Source organism: Microcebus murinus, chromosome 15 (genome assembly GCF_040939455.1).
Source record: "Microcebus murinus isolate Inina chromosome 15, M.murinus_Inina_mat1.0, whole genome shotgun sequence".
In the NCBI taxonomy this organism is placed as follows: domain Eukaryota; kingdom Metazoa; phylum Chordata; class Mammalia; order Primates; family Cheirogaleidae; genus Microcebus; species Microcebus murinus.
In genome coordinates this window covers 41,229,513-41,249,566 of record NC_134118.1, presented here as the reverse complement: position 1 = coordinate 41,249,566, position 20,054 = coordinate 41,229,513, and positions in this window count along the sequence as shown.

Below are 20,054 nucleotides of genomic sequence, written 5' to 3'. Positions count from 1 at the left end.
CTTATAAGTTTTATCAATATTTGAAAATTAATCATAATTTGTATGGATTTAACCTTGTTTGCAATAAGCATTTTCTGGGCTGGATTTCCTTGTACCCCATAGCTCTGAGTTGTATAATGGTCACTTCCAGTCAGTCTACAGATCTTCTTGAAAGTTTAAGAGAGCATTTTTCCTTTGACCTTTTACCCCACCAATATTTTCTCTTCAGCATTACTTGAATATTTTCTTTTTTAGAAAGGGCTACAAATGCTGTTGACTGCTATTTAGGAAAGAAATTCTGAATGGAGACTAACTAAAATGAACCAAGACATATCAGAGTTACGGATTCTTAAAAAGACATGACCTAAGTAAGGAAAAACACAGACACATTTCATACATAAAATTACACTGCCCATGGCAGTACAGAACCATTCTTAGCTGAAGATTTTTAAACACTTCACCAATGACACACTGAAGGTACAGGTTGAACATTATCATTTTTGGAAGCCTACGACTTGTCCCAATGATAAAAACACACACACAGAGTTACATGTGTATTCACACAGACAGACAGACAGACACACACACACACACACGCTGAAATTTTAATTAAGCAAAGCAAGTGAAGAACCACACTAAAGGGGAAAAGATAAACTTTACTTCTTTCCTAATTTTGCCCAGTCTCAGAGTATACAAATCTAATTTTTTCTTTTTAATTACATCTCCCTATCCCTGACCCTATCCCTGTAGTTCAGTAAGATCCATCTTAATATTGAATTGTGGAATGTGGCATATTTAATCTGCTCACAAGTCATGGTGCGTCACTAGCTAAAAAAGGTCATTTGCTTAACATGTTTGAGTGGCTTCAAGGCAACAGAGACTCCTTAGATCTTATCAGACCTAATCAGCTGGGTGGTGCAGAGCCCAGAATGAGAAGCCTCCTACTGCACAACTTCAGAGGAGATATAACAACTAAAACGTAAATATCCTAAATAGTTTTGTTACTTATCAAGAAAAATGGGATCAAACTTTGCATCATTGTCAGTGGACTCATGCAGACAACATTTCTGAAATATCAGCATATAGATTAAAACACTAAGACTAAAATGTAGAACATGCAAGGTAACTAACCCAAGTTAGTTTACTGTGATCCATAGGTACAAACTAGGAACTACTTTTGGTATGTGATGATTTGGTGTCTGATGAAAGACCCATCCATGCCGTAGAAACAAGTCTTGGATGTGGTCTTTGTGTCCCTACATTCTGAAGCCACCTTAGAACTCGCCATTCAGGCAGGACAAAAAGAGGCTATAGCAGCACATCAGGTTCTGAAAGGGGCAAGGCCCATCCCACAAGGAGCTCTGCTCTTCCCCTTCAGCAGACATGGTCCCCATTATCCCTGATCCCAGTTGTCAAACTACTGGGAACAGAGTCTGGAAGAACATAGTCCCTACATTCCCCCTGGCAAGCAACAGACAACAACAAAACCCAACCACAATTCCCCTGTTTTCATGGTTTCAGTCAAGGCAATTTCGCTGGACCTCTCCCTACCATGCAATGCAATTAATGAATTGTCTAAGTGATCCTAACTGGCCCAGCTGCACTGGCAGGAGTTGCAATTCCAGCCTGTCCCAATGGTTTGCAAGAACAAGATGTATGGGAAGCAGTCTCTAGCCCCTCATGTTAAAGAAAGGGTTGGGAGTTGTGGGCGGCCAGAGGCATCCTTTACTATGGGGGTACAACTGTTCATCTTTAAAACTGGCTCTGCAACAGGCACACTTTTAAGTGTGATACATTTTAAGGGACAAACTCATTTACATTTCAGTAGGCAAAAAGCAAAATGAAGCAGTTTGTATGAAAATTAGACCTGCCCAGCCCAAATCATTCAGCGGCTTCTGCTGACAAATCCTGAAATCCTGTTTCTGACCCTATTTCCTGGGATGGATGCAGCACGGCCATCACAATGTAGAGGGCTGTCCTCATTCCTCAGTCCCCCACCACTGTCCGCAATTGCTGCACTCATCTCTATGTCCCTGCTCTCTCTTTTCTGGGCATTCTAAATACAAGACCTTCTCCACTTCACGGGAGTCTTCCGTGGCTTTTCAGAGCCCACTACCAGCATTTAGCAGGGGTCCTCAAACTTTTCAAACAGGGGGCCAGTTCACTGTCCCTCAGACCATCGGAGAGTGCGCACTGTGGGCCCGGGATGAGTTGGCTGCTAAGCAGGACAGGCAGCAGCGGCAAAAACACCTGGTGGGTGCCATGTGGCCTGCGGGCTGTAGTTTTAGGACACCTGATTTAGAGCATCCATCAAGTTCTGAAGACAGTGTGGAACAACTGAAAAGAGAGGTTTAGCTAAGACCCTTGATAGAGGAGAAGAAATCACAGGAAGGTTGAAGGAGCAGTCATGTGGGAGAGAAACTCATTTCAGCACTGTTGGGAAATATGGAAACAATGATTCACTAGGTCTGTGGTCCCCAACCCCTGGGCAGTACCCAGTCTGTGGCCTGTTAGGAACCCGGCACACAGCAGGAGGTGAGCTGCTGGAGGCAATGGAGGGAAGCTTCGTCTGTATTTACAGGGATCCCCATTGCTCACATCACTCCCTGAGCTCGCCTCCGGTCAGATCAGCAGTGGAGTTAGATTCTCACAGGAGCGGGAACCCTACTGTAAACTGCGCATGCGAGGGATCTAGGTTGCACGCTCATGAGAATCTAATGCCTGATGAGCTGAGGTGGAGCTGAGGCGGTGATGCTAGTGCTGGGGAGCGACTGCAAATACAAATATCATTAGCAGAGAGGTTTGACTGAACAACAAATGTAATCACCTTGAATCATCCCCAAACCATCTCCCCGACCCACATCTGTGGAAAAATTGTCTTCCATGGAACCAACCTGCCCCTGGTGCAAAACAGGGGACCACTACACTAGGTCATCACTTGACCTCTGGTCCTTTGTGACTCCTTTCTGCCCTGGTACCTTTCTTGCTTTCATTTATTGAATGACCAAGTGCCCATTATACATATCAGGCCCCGTGCTAACGGGGGGTGGGGGGAGGGGTTTAGGGGGGACATTTTACATAACAAGGTGTAAAAGACCTAGTTTTATAACCTGTCAGGTCTACGTGAGCTTTATATTCCCAGTATCTGGAACAGTATATGGCACACCCCGAGCCTCAAACAAGTATTTGCTGCAACAGTTAAATAATCATGGTCACTGCCTTGCAGCTGCCCTGGGTGGAGTGGCTTTATGTCAGGGTTGAGACCAGAAGTTGCAGATTTTAGTTAGAAACGGGGCTCTTCTCTGCTCTATTGCTAATCAGGGGTGAGATCCGTGTCCTCAGAGGGGAGTACCTGCATTCCTAGTGTCATCTTTGCCTCATCTGAACCTGCACGCACTGAGCCCAGTAAACTGCAGAGTCCCTTCTCTGAGGCCAGGTAGCTGCGCCAGGCGGCTGTCAGGAGGCACCGAGGCTCCCTCCAGGCCGGTCCTGAGGCAGGCGCCCAGCGGGTCAGCGGGGAGTCGGGGCTCCCCCAGCCTGTCACTCAGGAAGACTGATGGGATGGGGCTCCCTGACAGCCCTCCTGACCCTAGGGGATACACTCCTGTCTCTTCTCTCTGCAGGTTCACCAGATCAGAGGGAGCAAGGCACAGGCCCTTGCCCTCGCCTCCCATCCCCAATTCCTCCTTTCCCTGCAATGTCCAGGAGTTCTGCTGCTGCTGCTCCCCTTTGCTTAACTTGCTTAATCACAGCCCTTTGGTAAACACACACCACTTTGCTTTCTTTCTCTTTCTCTCTTTCTCTCTCTCTCTCTCTCTCTCTCTCTCTCTCTCTCTCTTTGAAAGCTAAAGGTGGGAATAGGAGTTTGGGTGCGGATTCAACTGGAAAAAAGAAATGCAAACGGGAAGCAGAAAAGAATGAAGAATGAAACCACTTAATACGTTTCTAGACATGCAATTAATTTGAGGAAAAAAATACTGATGGTGATTTTTTTTTAAGCTCAGTGAATTGAAAAGATTGAAACTAGAATAAAGTTTAAGTACAAAAGAAATTCCTTCTCTAAACCAATTTTTGGTTGCCCAAAATGCCCAGGATAAATTACAGTATGAAATAAATTATATTGACCACATATTATGAAAATATACATATATTTCTGATTTGTTTGCAATAAATTTTGTATTAGTAAAATTCATTAAACGTATAGAATATCTTCCAATGATCACAACTGATTTTAATGAAACTGTTCCATATGTCTGGGTAGTGAATGTTTTTAGGTATGGCCCATGGGCAGATTACCAGTCTCTATGCAGATTTTATAACTTTAAACTTGCACCGTGTATCTTTTAAGACAGACTTTGTAGTCAGGAGCGTGGGTTCAGATCCTCATGCAACTAGTTACTGTGTCATGTTGGCAACCTTTCTGTAGATTTTTTCAACTGTACAATTAGTGATAATAATAGTAATTACTTTGTGGGATTGTTGTGAGTATTACATTAGTTAACACATGTAAAGACTTAAAACTGTTTCTGACATAGAGTTATCACACAGTAAATATTAGCTATTTGTGTTTGCTGGATTATTCTGCTGAAATAATAAGAAAACCATGTTCTATTTAAAATGAACTATAATATCAAAATATTTTTAAATGGAATATTATTGTCCTCTTCATATATTTTGGTATTTCTGAACTTTTTTTCAATAAATATACAAATTCAAAAATGATCTATAACTATAATATATAATTATAATTAGTATATTCAAAATGACAGAGCTCATTAGTAAGCTTTTAAAAATTAATCCATTTTTTTAAATTTTGGTTTTGAAGAGATTAAGAGACGCAGTCAAAGCTTGAGCTTATTTTGCATGAGAGCATTAATTCTACTTATTTGAAGTCAAGGTCAACAGTACAAATGCTGGGGAGGGTTGATGAACCAATTTGCAAAGGACAAGCCAATAGCAGTCTCCTTCCTGACAAAAGTCAATAACATATACACCAGCACATGCTTAGGGTGGGAACAAAGGAGAATGTGCCATCCATCTAGAAATAATAGAACCTATCATTTTCAATGCCAACTGCCTCATATTCTATATTTTTGTGTGAACCAGATATATAGCTAGGATTAGCTAAATCCTGCCACTTTTCAACTAGCTTTTGTGCACAAATACATGCAAAAAACAATACCAAATTGTTAACTTTTAGTTATGCTCTGTCAATCCATTCAATCACCTTGAAAACAAGTTTTTATAGAAGCAAAATAATTAAACTTTAATATAAATATTTATTCTCAAGTTTAAGCAAAGGGGAATCACTCTCACATCATTTCAAACAACCATTGAAAATATAAAAATATCCCATGTATATTCTCATAAATTCCTTGTAACCTCTTGGATCTAATCTTAGTTCCTTAATTACATGATAAATAATAATAGCTGATGAAATCTGAAAATCATTTCTGAGACTTTTAGTTTACTTAAAAAAATCTAAATCTTAGGAAGTAAAAATTTTAAAAATATTTGCTTCAGAGAATAAGGTAGCTCTCCATTTAAAGATGTTTTGAAGACCAAAAAAATAGAATTTTAACCTCTCCGATGTTCCCTTTTGATAAGATTTAACAATTTATTTTTTTCCCTCTGAAAATTCTAGATATACATCACCAGGTGATAGTGGCGGTGGTCAGTGGTTTTAGGAATGTATTTTTTGGAGACTACAACCCTTGGAACACTTATTCAAAGCCTTTTATTCTGAGGAACTGGGTTATAATTCCTTTGTGAGGAAGAAGGCAAATGTGTCTTAACTGACAAAAGGAACAATCATCACAATGAAAAAAAACAAGCAGCCCTACGAACAGTTTCACTCCTGCTGGAGGATGCATTTTTCTGCACTCCCATTCCAGACTTGGTACTTCTAATCTGCAGCTGCAGTTCACAGCCACCAGAGGTCAGATTTTTACATCTGTCCCAAACAGATGCTAAACTTGAGCCTGAAACAATGGTGTTTCTTTTCACAGCACCTCATTTTCTTCTTCAATTCACCTTTACCACCACCAAATACAACATAAGAATATATATAAAAGACAAATTTTACTTTCCCATGTGGGAATGGCTTCTAGGAGAAAAAGATAAGGCATAGGAGGACATTAAGACAGTTCTTTTAAGAAGACAGTTGTAGTACTAAGGAGGAAGGGCAAATACCAAACAGCCTTCAAATCATTTTGAAAAGACAAGGGAGAAGGCAAAACTTTATATGAGCATTTTGATGATCAAAATGATATTAAGATATCTGTTTCCATTCATGCAAATAAAGCCAACCTTCCCCCAGATAATAATAACAGTAGGAGTAATAATGGTGGTGGCACCAATATGTACAGAGTGCACTGTTCTAAGCACTTTATATACCATTATAATCTCATTTTAGGGATGAAGAAACCAAGCACGGGGGATTTTCTAATAGTTATCAGGACCCTGGAAAATGTTCCTATCTTTTGTAACTGTAATCTCACATGTGAGTGTTTGGCTAAAGAAAAGAATTCAAATGGGTGGGGGAGGGGGAGCTGTTGACATGAAGATATCGCATTAATCCCAGGGATATTTATAACAGCAGAATTTGGAAACAACCCAACTATCTAATAATAGCAGAATAATAAAATAAAATAGCAAATAGTGTGTAGTCATTACAATTAAAACTATGAGGATTAAAAGCAACAAGGAAAATGTTTAGTGGAAAAGAAAAGACAATTGAGAAAATATTATCTATACCATAAGTATAATTATGTAAACTATGTGCATATATGGATAAGGAGAAAGAAATCTGTTAGAAAAACATGTTTCTTAGGGTATAGGATTGTAGGGATTACAGGCGAAATTTCAAAAATTTTAGAAGTAATAATCCTGGAAAACATTTTTAAAATATTGCCAAAGGATGCAATGTGAAAAATGCATCCTCCTGGGACTTGCAAGCATAAGCCAACTCAATTTACTTCCCATAGCATTCACCCAAGGTTAGTCCACCAGCCACACCCAGACTTTCCTGCTTACCACGTGTAGACGGGCCAACTGCATCTCTCAAACAATACACAAGATTCACCAATAATAGTTACTAGTTGTTTATTAGCAGTAATAATAATACACCAAATTATTGGTATATTATATTGGTGTATGTAATAATGTATTATATTGGTGTATATGATAACATACAAAATGTGTATAGAGTTTGACAGTTTTAAAAATGTTATTGCTTAGCTTATTTCAAGTCTAATTCCTTATGAATAAACATTGTCATGTAAAATCCCATAGTGCTGCCAGCAGAATGATATTCCAGAATGAAGCAGAGAGAAAAATGCAAATGGATTTGAACTTTGGGAAACAGAGAGCCCAACTGGCACCATCAACAGGGCATAGCCTCACCTGGCCTTCCAACAAACCCCATGGCACCCCTGAGCACAAAGATACAACACTGGAAATATGAAACGTCTTCTAGGGGCATTCTTACAAAAGGAAGCAGGTTTTACTAGATATAACAGCTATCCTCTTCCTCTCTCAATTTCTTTCCCTACGCTACTTCACTCCAACAACCTCTCTCTCATTGCAATCTGGATTTGGGAGCTACACCCAGAAAGTGAATGAGTACAGTGCCTAGAAAACTATATTTTCTAAAAAGTTTCCCAGCTTTTAAAAGTCAAAGTGATATCGTTTTTAGAGAGCGAAGCCAATGGGGTAGAAAACTGTACCCAATCTTTAGAGTTGTACCCTTCCCCCCCATGCCTACACAGGTCCTTCCCCAGCCATGAGTGTTCCTTTTAAGGAATTGCCTACCAGTAGGAAATAAGAAACCTATTTAAACTTTACATTCTCCAGCTGTTGGTCAAAACCCACAGCTACTCTTCTTCATATCCCCCCACACACTGTCCACATTGAACACATGCAAGTTAAAGAGAGTTTCAGATGCCTCTTTCTTTACCACATTATGGCAGAGAAAAAAAACAAGAAATGCAATCACGGTACTCCAATCAGAGAGAGGCACAAAATACAGCAGCAGACATTCCCACGTGGTCACGTAAATCATGCGGCTGGCTGTGTTCAGGGAGCAGACAACGCTGGCAAAACAGTGAGGAAGGCCCAGAGCTTAGAAAGAAGATGGCATAGGGCCACCACAGTCTGGCACACAGAGAAGAGGAGAGCGCTCATTCATTTACTCAACGAATATTTACTGAGCATCTGCTATGTGCCAGGCTCTGTTCTAGATACTTGGGATACATCAGTGAACAACACAAGACACAATGCCTGTCCTTTTGGAACTTACATTCCAGCAGGAACTTGGATGATGCAAGAAGAGGAGTTCAAACCAAATCAAGACCAGATATATTCTTTTGGCCATATTCCAGGCCAGTTCCACAGGCAAAAACAATTAGAAGTTATAGCAAGAATCTATAGCACATCCACATATTCTCGGTCATTTGTTTTGTTTTGGTTTTGTGTGTGTGTGTGTGCATGTGTATGTGTGTTTGTGTATATGTACATATACATATAATTATCATTCCACAATATTGATTGTCATTTATTTTTATACATTTCATAAATAAGTATAGAGTGCCTCCTCTTTGCTCAGCCCTGGCTAGACCATAAGCTTTTGCTAGCTTTATAAAATTCTTAGTTAAAGCTCCCCTTCAGGGATCGTGACATACAGACACTCAACTGGGTAGAATCATCCTGACTATTAAAGTCAAGATTCTGGTTCTCAGATAAAAACACCCTGGAAAGTGTGCTGCTAAAGAATAATTCTTTGTGGAAGCTTCTTTATATCCAAGTTTTATGTTTTTCACTGAAGTTCCTTCCTTTCTGAGGGAATGGCACAAGACACATACAGAGATCGGGCATTAACACACACTTGCGTATCTGTTGAATAAGATGATACTACGTGATTCCCACGTCAAGGAACAATCTACAATGAGGGCTTGTGCCACTACCACATCTCTCCCCCTCCTTGCTCAAACACTGCACTCAGGATTATAAGGTCATTGGCTGGAGACGATGACAGTTTCATTCCAAAGTATTGTGATATCAGCACATGGGGTCAAGGTCCTTTGATTCCCTGACCGTCAGTTCTAATAGGAAAATCTCTTACTTGATATGGAATTTTTCTGAGAACATCATGAAAATGAAGGCACCATTATAAGGAGAAAGAAAACAAGCCCAAAGATGTGTCGAAAGACAGAGCCCTCGTTCCCACAGGGTTGAATGATGTTTAGAGTTCACTCACACTCCCTGGTGAATACTGAACACAGCGGGTCCTGGAATCACAACATCATTTCATTCAACATAGCTTCATTATAATGTTGATGAGGAAAAAGAAAATCGATTTGAGGCTGGGGCCACCGTCTGGTATGGGGTTTGTACATTCTCCCCACGTCTGCGTGGGTTTTCTCCTATATCCCAAAGCTGTGCAGGTGCAGTGAACTGGCATGTCTACGTGGTCCCAGTGTAAGTGAGTGTGTGTGCGAGCACCCTGTGATGGGACAGCGCCCTAGCCTGGGTACCTGCCTTGCACCCTGCTTCCGCCACCCACAGCCCTGAACCAGAATCAGCAGGTTGGAAAATGAATGAGTAAATACAAATTACTGTAAAATAAAAATTTGTAGAGTATACAATAATCATACAATGTACAACAATAAATGACATGGTCAGAAAGCGCTCCTTAAGCCCTCCATCTTTGTGATAGTTTGTTCTTAAACTGTGTGGTGGTAGGGGGTGCACCTTACAATTTTCACTTTGCAAACTTTTATTTCTTGATTGAACCCACCACCACCACGACCACCATCACTCACTGTTTCACCAAAAATTGGGTAAATAATTATCTTGTTTTTATTGATCTTCCTTAAATGTTATGTATAGCTCACACCTATTTTAATGTTTAATATTAAAGTGGTCTTGATTTAGAATTATGGTAACATTTTTTGTGACCAGAAATATGCCATAGAAACTTGACTCCTTCTTATATCAATTAACCTGGTAAAATTGGTTTCACTATACTTCATTTTGCTTATAGCTGCGGTTACCAAGAACCTATTTGAAGACACTAAGTGAGGACTTACTGTATACAGATGAATCTCACTATTTGTGGTAGTTCTGTTGAATGAAGTGGCCTTCACTGAATTAGTAAAGGCTGACTCATTGCTCCTATGAGCAATACAGGGTTAGGTTTTTGTGAGTCTCAGATCACAGTATTTTCCTCGACCAAAACACCATTTACATTATGTAGGTTCATTGAATAAGCCAGTCTTATCAGCTTTGAAAACCTGCTCTTCTGAGAAACATTTCTCCTGTGTAACATTTAACAAGTATTTTTAAAATTCTCTGCCACTATCAGATTTGCAGAACATGCCTTGACTTCAAGTTTAATATGTCTCACACTGTGTTACCTTTTGCAACGTGAAGGCCAGCCGGCACTACCAAAGGCTGGGACATTTTTCTTACTCTTGCTGAAGAGATTGTAAATTTCTTTGACTTTCGGTCTCACAACAATGCTGTTCACTATGCTTTTCAAAATCAGTTAGCATCTCATGAACCACAAATTTGGCCACATAGTTTCACCTTTCCCATAGATATTACTTTAGCATTTTCCGGAGTGATCTCATGTATAGATCAGTGAATTTCGTTCTTTTTTTAGATGCTGTTGCTTTGCCCACCAGCACACCTGTATTTACAAATACAGAATCAATGAAAAATGAGGATAGACAGGTACTTTGGACAAAAGATATTCTTTCATATTTCAAAATGAAGAGTTCTGTGAATATTTAATGTTGAATATACCGTAGGTGCTAAGATGAGATGCTCATACAACAGGAATTAAGGTGCCAAATGTGGTCACGACGTCCTACGGTCAAGGACGTAGGTCTCAACAGTCTTTCCAGATCTCAGAACAACTAGCCACTACAGGCTAGAAGCAAAATCTTCATGCTTTACTTTATTTAAAGCACTCAGGTAGAGCCTTTTATGTGACCATTGCCATACTCCCTTTCTTTCTCCCTCACTCAAGCTCACAAAGGAAATAATCCTTAGGGGAAAATTAACAGTTATTAGTTCCTAGTAGTTCAGTTATGATTAAGGAAAGGTAACTGTAATCCTGTAACTGTAACTATAATCCTAGTTATCTGGGCTCATTTGTTAGAATGCCAAGTGAAGCTGTTTCCCCCAGATGGCCATCAAAGTCCTTTAAATGGAGTCCTTTAAATCTCTCCCACCTGAGAAGCCCTTTTAGTTGATTTCCAGGAAAACCTCAATGGAGACTAATGATCAAAATGTGTTAGCTCCATTTGGCTGATAGGAAAAGCGAAATGCACAAAATTTGATTACACTGCCCCTCTTCCTCTAGCCAGTGAGTGATGAGAACAGAATGCACATATTCTGGTTCCCTATCGGGGACTATTTTTTATCCACCAAATCTCATTCCATTTTTTTTTTTCATGCAGCAGCTCCTGGGGGACAGATTCCATTGTTTATTAGGAATACTTACCACTCACAACTTGATGACTCCGATTTCATCCCAACATGGAACTAACCATATAAAATAGTAAAACGCACCTCCAGAACAAAGCATATTGAAAAACGAATTGCAATCCTACAGTTTAAACATGCCTCTAAAAATAATTCTCGAACATCATTGCATATATTAATATTAAAATAAAGTTTGGTTTAGTCCCACCCATTTGAACATGCCTCTCCCACCTAAATGATTCTACATCAAAGCTGAGTGTGTTTGTTTTGCTTTGGATGCTGTAAAAAAAACTAAACAGTTTGTAAAAAAAACAAGGTAAATAAAGTGGCAATATGATCAGAAAGGGTGAGGGTGGCTCGGAAGCACCCTTGGTTCCCCCTCACCCTACCTTCCATTGCCATTGCCAGATTCTTAGCTCTCCTGGGCCTCTGCAATTTGACAACCACTAATTTTAGACCAAACCTTTGAGTTTATACTTGAAAAAACTAAGACCCACTGAGTAACCAACAGCCACAAATTAATCACAAAACAGAAAGAGACACCAAATAATCTAATTCCTAATTCATTGTTTTATAGCATTGCCCCCATCTTGCCTTCCCTAGGTTAGGAGATTATTATTATTCAACTCTAATATATCATTTTTAACTTCCCTGTCCCTTTTCTCTGTACCATAAAGAAAGCAAGAATTTCAAAAAGCTTGCCTCCTAAATATTTGTATGTCCTGGAGATAACCCTAAAAAGTATTTTCATGGCTATCATGGAGCATAGAATAATTTCACATAACATGCTCAAAGCTCAAAATTGCAAACTGGTGAGCTCAGCTTTCTATTTGTTACATTTAGTCAAAGGACAAACAAATAATGACTTTCGTCACTGGCGATAATTGTTCTGCAGTAAATTAAACAGACATTTATTCATTCATTAAGGAGAACACTATTGAGTACTTAATAGGTGATATGTTTGTGAAATAACCAAATTTCCACAGTCACATATTTCATATGAAATTAATCTGTGATTTACAAAACCCCTACAAAAGAATTAGCTGAGTACAAGTATAGTGTAAATTTACTCCTTATGCAAACAAAATGTGACAATTTTATAATTGAATGTTTTAGTCTGTTCAGGCTACATAACAAAATACCTTAGACTAGGTGATTTATAAACAACAGAAATTTATTGCTTATGGTTCTGGAGGCTGGAAAGTCCAAGATCAAGGCACCAGCAGACTGGGTGTCTGGTGAGGGCCTGTTCCTCGTAGACAGTGCTTTCTTTGTGTCCTCACAGAGCAGAAGGGCAAACAAGCTCCCTCAAGCCTTTTTCATGGCCTTCATGACTTAACCACCTGCCAAAGGCCCATCTCTTAACATTTTGGCATTATAGATCTGGTTTCAACATATAAATTTGGGCAGGAGGGACACAGATATTCGCACCATAGCATTGCACTTGCTTAATTTTTCAATTTTTCACTGAAAAATATAAAATTTAAAGCTTATCTTTTTTATATATTTAACATATTGGGAATGATAGTTATTTTCATATTCATCTTTAAAATGGCCCTTTGAAATGATAAAAATGAGAATTAAGTTCCCCTAAAAATATATTCAACCAACCTTTTACCTGTCCAATATAGCCCAAACCTCAGGATTAAATATTCCCCATATAAGTCTAAATCTTATTCAACAGAATTTAGAACTAGTAGATCCAGACATGGAATATTTTCTGGAAGCATTTTTTCTTTTTTTGTTAAAAATAACTTTTCTTCATTATAATAAGAGTATATGGTCATTGTAGAATACCCAGGAAATAGAAAAAAGCATAAGAAAGAAAAATTTACTATAATGCTAACATCCAGAAATAAATACTGAAGACATTTTGGTACATTTTAATAATTTTTGCTTCCTGTTGCCTACCTCTTTTTGGTAATAATGAGTATTTTACCATGAAGTTAAATATTCTTAGAGAATGTGATTTTTGAATGACTTCCTCATAATCTGTTTAATTACAAACATATTTTATTTAGTCGATTCCTAGTGTTGGATATTTAGGAGACGCTGTCTTTCAAAGAGAGCTATGACAACCAGTCCTAGAAATTGGGCCACTGCCGTATACAACACCCACCTATCTTGTGCCATGTTTATCTGGAATATTAAAGCAGATATTCACAGAGCGTATTTCAATCCTTTACTCCTGGGCTGCCATTCCCTCCAACAATTGGTTCCTCTGAAACTCCAGACCTAAGGATTTATGAAGCTCTTTCTCATACATGCCTTTCCTGGCCTCTAATCATTCCCGATTTTTCTCAAACAATATGTATCTCAATGCAACCAATTAGTACATGACCAATGCAACAACCACTAGATATAAGTACTGCCCTACTTTGCAGACACCTTTTTTTTATTGTTGTTCCCAAGCCCATATATGTACTGATTAGAAGCAGGCATGCCTGTCCTGGCCCTGTGAGGGGAGGTGATGAATGGTATGTCTGAACAGCTTGGTCCCTGGCTTAGTGTCACTGAAATGCCACACTCCTCACTGAAGTCTGTTGATAAGCCTGGTGGTGCTCAGCAAGTTTTACCAGCAGACTTTACATCAGGGGACCCAAGCCCAAAGTTAGCACATGGGGTGTTCTGTCAGCACAGAAGGCTTGCACCATGAGTAGATGTGAATGGTGTTTAGATTGTGGGGCCCAACAAAAATCTAGGTAATTAAGTGCATGAAAGAAAAGGTTACAATGACTCCATTTCAAATAAAATGTTATTTAGGAGGAAACAAAGAAATTAATCGGCAGTCTATTGGTTATCAAGAAACAGACCCATATATTATTTTACACATACATATTACTGTAGTGCCATTTGGAACGGCTTATTCTTCAGGGTTTTTGAACTATGAACTATGAAGTACACAGGGTGAGATCTGGGGTATCACCATAAGAGATCTGGGGATTTTTTAATGTAAAAACAAAAAACAAACAAACAAAACCTTTCCAATTTCTCTGGAAAACTCATCCCCAGAGAATAAGTAAATATTACAATGCCATATAATTTTGAAAATGTAAAAATGTCAAGGAAAATAATATGTCCATGGGAATTCTAATTCATGAGACGATATTTTTGTTCACAGAAATTTAAACCCTTGACATTTTTTAAAAACTCAATGTAAAGTAGAATTAAAAAAATAGTTTTCACACTATAAAATGGATGCAAAATGAGCTGGAAAAATTTCAATAGTTTCCTTTCGGGACCATTAAAAGCTCCGATATCTGCCAAGTATTCACCAGAGTTGAAAGCTAATGGAAAACATGTGTGAAAAGTGTTTGATAAACAGATTTTAGTGCTCAATACGGGAGAAATATAACAACTTTGCCCTGAGTACACTCAATTATGAGATGAGAAGCTTCTGACATCTTCCCCAGTCCATTTTTTCTTTATATGAGAATCAAAACTGACTAAATTTAGTTCCATCGCTTATTTTTATCCATCCTATGCTGGAAATGCCAATGAGAAAGGGCATTTCTGAATAATGAAACTTAAGGAGAAATTCCTGATAGAGCAAGAGAAAGCCATAAGCAAAGGAAATAGAGAAATAAAACCTGAATAACCACAAATTTAAATCAATATTTAAATGTAATCATGGGAAAGTCTCCTTAAGAAAGTCACACGATTCCTTCTATAATAAATACAATCTGCACTTCCAAGAAAAATTGTGACCTGAGTTCATTTATGTAACTCTTCCACTGAACATAAAATAAAGAAAAAAAAATGGCATCAGTAATAGAAAGTAGGGAAGAATATCAAGATCATGCCAGAAATGTTAAGGAAGTATTGCTAGATATCATGTAGATAGAACACAGTTGAAGAAAATATGAAGACCTTGGTAGGCAGAATAATGATCTCCCAAAAGATGTCCATGAACCTGTTAATATGTTACATTATATAGCAAATGGGAATTAAGTTTGCAGGTGGAATTAAGGTTGCTAATTATGTGACCTTAAAATTGGCAGATTATCCCAGATGATCTAGGTGGGCACAGTGGGATCCTTACAGGTGAAAGAGAGGAAGAAGAGGAGGTCAGAGTGATGCAATGTGAGGAGGACTTGACTCACCTTTGCTGGTTTGGAAGATGGTGGAAGGAACCATGCACCAAGAACTGCAGCAAGCCCGTAGAAGCCAGAAAAGGCAAGGGAATGTATCCTACCCAGAGCCGACAGAAAGGAACACAGCCCTGCCAATGTCTTAATTTTAGCCCCATGAGATAGATGTGTGTCAGACTACTGACCTCCAGAATGGTAAGATAATAAATGTGTTTTTTTAAAGCCACTAAGGTTATAGTAACCTTTTCTGGCAGCAATAGAAAACTAATACAGAGCCTCTTGAGAATGTAGCATAGAAAAAGATAAAGGAGATCCAGGAAACAACAGAAGAGATTCTTTCAAAAGCCTCTAATTTAGAGGGTCAAGGTCTGGTAACAGGAGAAGGTTTGAAGAACCCTTTCCTGTTACTACTTGGAAAGCCCTTTTGCCAGTAGAATCAGTAATATTCAAAACAATTGTGCTGAAGGGCCCGAAAGCTTGTAAAATGGGTACATCTAAGAGAGCTAGCTGGGTGTGAGGCAATATACACAGGTTCATCAAATGAGTATACATAAATAATGCCATAGAATGGCATGAATTTTAAAAGCATATACTAGAGGAATGTTTCATAATATGGGAAAACACATACAACATATTGTTGAGTAAAATAGTCAAGTTACACACAATATTTACTGAATGATCACAATAATCACTTTTTTAAAAAGTATTATTATATTATCACTTTATATAAGCAACCATATTTAGGATGTGTAAAACTCTCTGGATGATAAAGTTATATTAATAAGTCTAAATTTACTTTTTATATTTTAAAAATGTTATAAATTAATCATATATAAATTTCATAATGATTTAAGGTACATAGCTATAAGGAAGATCATAAGACACACTCTCTTAACATTTCCCTTATGTTAAGACATAAGTCTTAACATAAATCTTTCACTTTATGAAGACAAAAAAAGAAAGGAAAACTGATAGTAACATTGAAACCTAAGTTTAGAAACAAAATATCAGAAATAAAGTATAAAAGTATATATAAAGTCAAGAAAATACCAGAAATAAAATCAGATGATTTTCTACTACCTAGAAGGCCAATAAAGCTCTATTTAAAAATACAACCAGGCTGAGTCTGGTGGCTCATGCCTGTGATCCTAGCACTTTGGGAGGCTGAGACAGGAGGATCATTTGAAGCCAGGAGTTAGAGACTAGCCTGAACAAGAGCAAGACCCCCATCTCTACAAAAAGTAGAAAAGTTAACCTGGCATGGTAGTGCATGCCTGTAGTCTGGGCTACTCAGGAGGCTGAGGCAAGAGGATTATATAAGCCCAGGAGTTTGAGGTTGCTGTGAGCTAGGCTGATGCCACAGCACTCTAGCCCAGGCAACAGAGCAAGACTCTATCTCAAAAAATAAAAAATAAAAAAATTAAATAAAATTAAAAATAGTATTTGAATATCAATCTAATCATTATAGAAATTGAAATTAATATTTAGAACATTCTCACAATAAAGTTAAACTCCTCAATCTCACCAATTTTCCATTTCCAGACAATCACCAAATTGTGCTGATTCTACTTTCTAAATCTTTGTTTAGAACATCCTTTCCCTCCCCACTGCGGTAAACACCACTGCTGTATTCCGGGGTCTCACTACCCGCCTAAGTACAGGGAGTTCAGTTCTCATCTCTCCCAACCCAGCACTTAGCAAAAGGCCTGGAGTTATAGAGGGAGTCGGAAAATGTTTTCTGAAAGTTTAAAAGAACATGATGAAACTGTCATAAACCAATCATAAAATATAAGTTAATTATGGTAGTCCCCTGATTTCGGCGAATTTAATTGACAAATGCATACCACGGTGGAATTCTGTCCAATACAGATAACAAAGGAGGATAACAGTGCGTCCATCTCACTATGAGTCAAAGAACCTGTACGATGCATGAAACAAAGAGGATGGGCTGGGGCATGCTTTAAGGGGCCATCACGGTCCAAATGCCCTTATTTCCCTAGCTAGACTACATGTACCCTGAATTAATAGGGCTTTGCATTGTGTTCCTTCCGTGTCCACAAAAATGTCTTAACTGTGTTGGTTTATGTAAAGAAGCCCATGCTCCTCTGCAGGTGTTTTAGATTATATCCCCTCTATCCTGCTTAAAGTGATTACTCCAGCAATTTCTCTTCTCTCCAATAACATCAGATTTTTATACTCTCTCTGGGTTATTCCCATCAACACACTAAGATGATGTCATTTCTCTAATCTTTAAGTGCACACACACAACTTTCTCTTGCCCCTTACTAAATTTTCCCACTAGTACCTATCTTAAGTCTTTGCTTTAAAACTCCTTAAAAAAACCATGTCTACTTATTGTTTCTAATTCCTCCCCTTCTGTTCCCTCTAAGTCCTACCAGGCATTATCTCCCACCACACCAACAACAGGCATTCCCTCCACTCACCCATGGCCTCCATGGTGCTAGACCCAATGGTACATTCTCTGTCCACACTTTGCCGAGCGACTGATCAGCAGTGTTTGACACAGTTGAGCCCCTCCCTTCCTCAGCTTCCAGGACAACACTCTCTTGCTTTTCCTCCTGCCTCACTGGATCTCCCTTCTCAGTCTCCTTTCTGGTTCCTTCTCTTCTCCTTGATTCCTTAACAGTGGATTGATCCAGAGCATACACATCTCTCCTTTATTTATGCTAACTGGTGGTCTCATCCAACCTCATGGTTTTAACCACATGTTGGAATCCTAAATTTGTATCCCCAGCACAGATTTCTCTCGTCAATTCCAGATTTGTACACAAAATTGCCTACTTCACTTTTACCCTTGGATTTCTAATAAACACATCAAATTCAACATGCACAGAGCTGAACTCCTGACCTGCCCCCTCAAACACACTTTATCTACAGCCTTGCTCCTCTCAGTTGAGGGAAGCCCCATCCTTGCGGTTACTCAGGCCAAAAAGTTTAGATTCTTTCTTGATGATCTTAATCACACTTCCCCATCTAGTCCATCTTCAAAGCCTTGTTGGCTCTCCTTCCCACATACATTCAGAATCTGACAACATGGGTCACCTCCACAGTTCACCTTCCTAGTCTGGGCCACCATTGTCTTTCACATCGATTACTACAATTGCTACTGGGTCTCCCTTTCTCTACTTGTCCTTCCACTGCCTAATCTTAGCAGAGCATCCAGAGTGAAACTCTCTCAGGCCCCCTCAGGGCTGCCATTTCACTCTAACTTCCAAAGCCTTAAAGCAGCCTCAAAGCCCCAAGGCCCCTCTGACCTCAAGGCCACTACTCTGCCCTTTGCTCACTCCTCATTCATCAGAAATGTGTCACTTGGCCATCACTTGATTCATGGGAGCCTGGGAAATCAAGCTTTTTTGCTGGGCACATTGCCACTCAACCAAATATTAGCAAGGCAACAACAGTGTCACACACTCATGATTATTATTTTACAAAGAGGGAAACAAAGTCTCCGATAAGTTAGGGTACTTTCTGGGAAGTTTCTAGGAACTTCCCCAGAAGTTTGGTGACATTTCTAGAAAATAACTTAGCTAGAAAATGGTGAACTGAAATTCAAATCCAGGTCTGTCAAGTCCACACTCCCTTTTCTTTCCGTTCCATCAGGCAACCTGCCTCATTTAACAGAAAAGTACCAGCCTTTGAATGATTTTGAGCAGAGAATTTGTTCTTTCAAATTGCCTAGCCCAAAATAGTCATCTCATAAGTGTTCTTGATAATGATTAAATTTATATTTCCAGACAATGTCAATCAATGATCATGCTCCCTGTGCTAGACTGGGCTAAAAAAAAAAAAAACAAAAAAAAAAAAAAAACCTTATTTTAAGTATTTATATGCGTCTTCTCTCAATAGCCCTGAAGTACAGTCTATCAAATATTTGTTTGCATTTTAACAATGACTTTAGCTCCATCATTCTCAAGCTAGGTTGCACATTCTATTCATCTATGGAGCTTTAAAAACAGTTACAGATGCCCAAGTCTTCTCTGCAGATTCTGATTTAAGTGGCTTAGGAAGCCTGGAAATGAACTTTAAGAAAAAGCCTCCTCTATCATTTTAATGTGAAGCCAAAGTTTAAAACCACAGATTTAGTTAAATAACGCCTTACTAGCTCTAAGCTCCTACTTAGAGGACGCAAGTTCTCCTCGGGAGACAGTAAGTACAAAACCCTCCTGCCTCATTCCCCATCACTTCTGTCCTCACGCTTCTGCCCCAGCTTTAACAAAGTAGGACACTTCCTTGCCGCTGCTGTGTTGTTTCCTGTTTCTATCCCTACAGTCATGAAGCTGCTTCGCCTGCTACCCTCTGCCTCTCCCCCTCACCCCCAGCTGAACCACCCCGCTGCCAGACTCTGCACGCACATGTCTCTGGAAGGCTCTCCCTTTCAGCCCCACCGCACTGTTGCAGAGATGGCTAGAGGCCACCGGAGATTACTGCTCGGCTTCCTGGTGAACGTTACATCCATCTTTTCAGTAGCACCTA